The sequence below is a fragment of the Seriola lalandi genome, unplaced genomic scaffold (assembly GCF_002814215.2).
Source record: "Seriola lalandi dorsalis isolate HSWRI2012SDOR001 ecotype SW California unplaced genomic scaffold, Sedor1 jcf7180002054569, whole genome shotgun sequence".
In the NCBI taxonomy this organism is placed as follows: Eukaryota; Metazoa; Chordata; class Actinopteri; order Carangiformes; family Carangidae; genus Seriola; species Seriola lalandi.
Window position 1 is genome coordinate 52,738 of NW_019525122.1, and position 2,976 is coordinate 55,713.

The 2,976-nt window shown below is 40.6% G+C and overlaps 2 pseudogenes; both read left to right on the forward strand.

The window, feature by feature from the left end:
- Window positions 1-221, forward strand: part of LOC147818531 (protocadherin gamma-C4 pseudogene) — a 2,051-nt pseudogene extending 1,830 nt beyond the window's left edge.
- A 1,017-nt stretch (window positions 222-1,238) lies between these two features.
- LOC147818532 (protocadherin gamma-C4 pseudogene) overlaps window positions 1,239-2,976 on the forward strand; it is a 2,136-nt pseudogene continuing 398 nt past the window's right edge.

Below are 2,976 nucleotides of genomic sequence, written 5' to 3' on the forward strand. Positions count from 1 at the left end.
CTGATGGACCTATAAAGTACGTGGAGGTCCTGGGAGGAGACATGTTGTCTCAGAGTCAGTCCTTCAGGTCCTGCATGTCTCCAATGTCAGAGTACAGTGATTTCACTTTGATTAAGCCCAGCAGCACCACTGACTTTAAGGAGGTGATCAGTGTCCTGGATGCGTCTTTACCCGACAGCACCTGGACCTTTGAGAGCCAGCAGGTGAGCAGAAAACAATAGACCTGCTGTTACATATTTTCAGTAAATATTATCATATACATTTTTCTTTTTAACCTATAGACTGTGGAGAGTAATGTGCAGGAGAGAAATATGAAGGTACAATGTTTTGACTTGGTTGAATTGTGATTTTTGTATTGGCAGCTTCACATGTATTTTTTGATTGTTGGACAAATGACATTTAAAATGATTTATGAGATAGGCCTATGTGTTTCAGCATATGAGATCCTTTCAATATCCTTCAGTATCCCTATTTAAAATCTTGATACAATGAGGCATTTTATGACTGCCACTTGTGTCTTATAATCAGAGTATGAAGTTTTCCATGTTGACTGTTTTTCATTTGTCTTATGCACGGTGGCACAATATCGCTCAATTAACAAATTACTTTTTGTTTTGTTGCTAATTTCACGAAATGTCTACTATGATTTGAGAATATGTTTTTTCCAAGGAGAAATTCTCAGTAACATTTTAAATTAACACATTATATCTGAAAAAGTTCGCAGATATAGAATATTTTCATTTTTAAGTCTGAGTCGCTCCCCTCTTATATAATAAATCTTAGACATTACTCGGCTGAAGAATTGAAAATGTCTTAAAAAATACCCCTTAATAATTTAATCATGAATTATCCTTATTCACTTAACAATAGTCAGGACTCTATGTGGCAGCAAAAGTCACAGAAAATTAGATTCCAACTTAAATGTTGGTTTTGGAATATAAATCCTCTTTTGTGTGTGTGTGTGTGTGTGTGTGTGTGTGTGTGTGTGTGTGTGTGTGTGTGTGAGATAATTCAAGTAAAATTCACACAAATCTGACTCCTCCTTATGTCATTGTCGTTAATGCGTATTGCGACGGAGAGGGTGCAGTAGCTTTGTGGGCAGAGTTAGCTCTCTGTGATTGGATAGGAAAGCTTGGTGCTGTGAACCAATAGCATACAGAACTGTACAAAGAGATCTACTCCATCCCCCATTCACTCTCACCACGGTAACCCTCACAGTCTAAGTGCTGGGGAGGAGATGCGCTTTTTCGAAGGAGTACGGAATATATATTTTATTACCAATTATTTGAGGATTTATTCCCATTGGCATGTCTGTTCTGGCGATGGCTTTGAATGCTGGGTTATGTTGGTGAAAAGTGCGATGGGAAATAACATATTCTAACGGACCGGGGATGACAAAGAGAATGGGATACCGAGACTGGAGATGGCAGGCGCTTTGGTGGCATCATTTCTTTCTCTTGTGGACTACAATACACGGACAGACTCGTTACAGCATCCCAGAGGAACTGAAACAGGGCTCTGTGGTAGGAAATCTAGCCAAAGATCTGGGTTTGGGACTATCTGACATGTTTGACCGTAAGCTGCGAGTCGCCTCTGAGGCTGGTGAGCAGTATTTCAGTGTGGATGTGGGAAAAGGCGAGCTGGTGGTGAATGACAGAATAGACAGAGAGGCTTTATGTGGACAAAGCGCCAGCTGTGTGTTGCCTCTGCAAGTAGTAATAGAGAATCCTTTACATCTTTATCGGATTGAGGTAGAAATAAGAGACGTCAATGACAATTCCCCGAGTTTTCTCAGCAAAGAAAGAAATTTGAAAATTGCGGAGCTGACAGCGGTTGGTGCTCGCTACCCTTTGGAGACCGCACAAGACCTCGACGTGGGTAGTAATTCACTAAAATCGTACAGTCTTAGCAAAGATGAATGTTTTAGTTTAAAAATGAAAGAGTTGGCTAATGGAAGAAAAGTACCAGAGCTTGTATTAGAGAAACCGCTAGACAGAGAAAAACAAAACGTCCATCATTTGTTGTTGACAGCATTAGATGGGGGCAATCCTGTCAAAACTGGAACATCAAAGATAATAGTGACTGTCTTAGACAACAACGACAATGTCCCTGTTTTCAAAAAGGCGTTATATAAAATAAGTCTACCTGAAAACAGACAAAGTGGCTTCATGCTCGCAAAGGTAGAAGCAACAGACGCAGACGAGGGTATTAATGGCGAAATTGAATATTCATTTGCTGAGCACACACCCGAGAAATTGCTGTCCATTTTTCAGATCAACTCGGAAACAGGTGAAATTTTCCTCATAGGTCAATTAGATTATGAAAACGTTGCAACACATGAAATAGACATTACCGCAAAAGATAGAGGCATTCCTGAAATGGAAGGTCATTGTCGAGTTCAGGTGGAGGTGATAGACGTGAATGATAATGCTCCAGAAATTGTTCTTACGTCAAAACCGAGTCAAGTACCCGAGGACGCACCAAGTGGCACAGTGGTGGCTCTGCTCACTGCTCGGGACCTTGATTCCGGTGATAATGGAAAAGTGACAGTACATCTACCCAAACATTCTCCTCTAACTCTCAAGCCTTCGTTTTCTAATAACTATGCGCTGGTGACAAGGGGTAATCTAGACAGAGAAAGTTTCTCTCAGTATAATGTTGAGATCACAGCCACTGATTCAGGCTCTCCTCCTCTGTCCAGTAAGAAAACTATTAATGTCATTATTACTGATGTGAATGACAACCCTCCTGTATTCACTCAGCCCTCCTATAATGTATATTTAAAAGAGAATGGGGTACCAGGATCTATACTGTACTCAGTATCAGCCTCTGACCTGGATTTTGGTGAAAATGCTAAAATCTCTTACTCTATACTGGACTCTAAAATGCAGGACGTTTCTGCCTCGTCGTATGTTTACATTAACTCAGATAACGGCAGCATCTACAGCATGCACTCGTTTGACTATGAGAAACTGA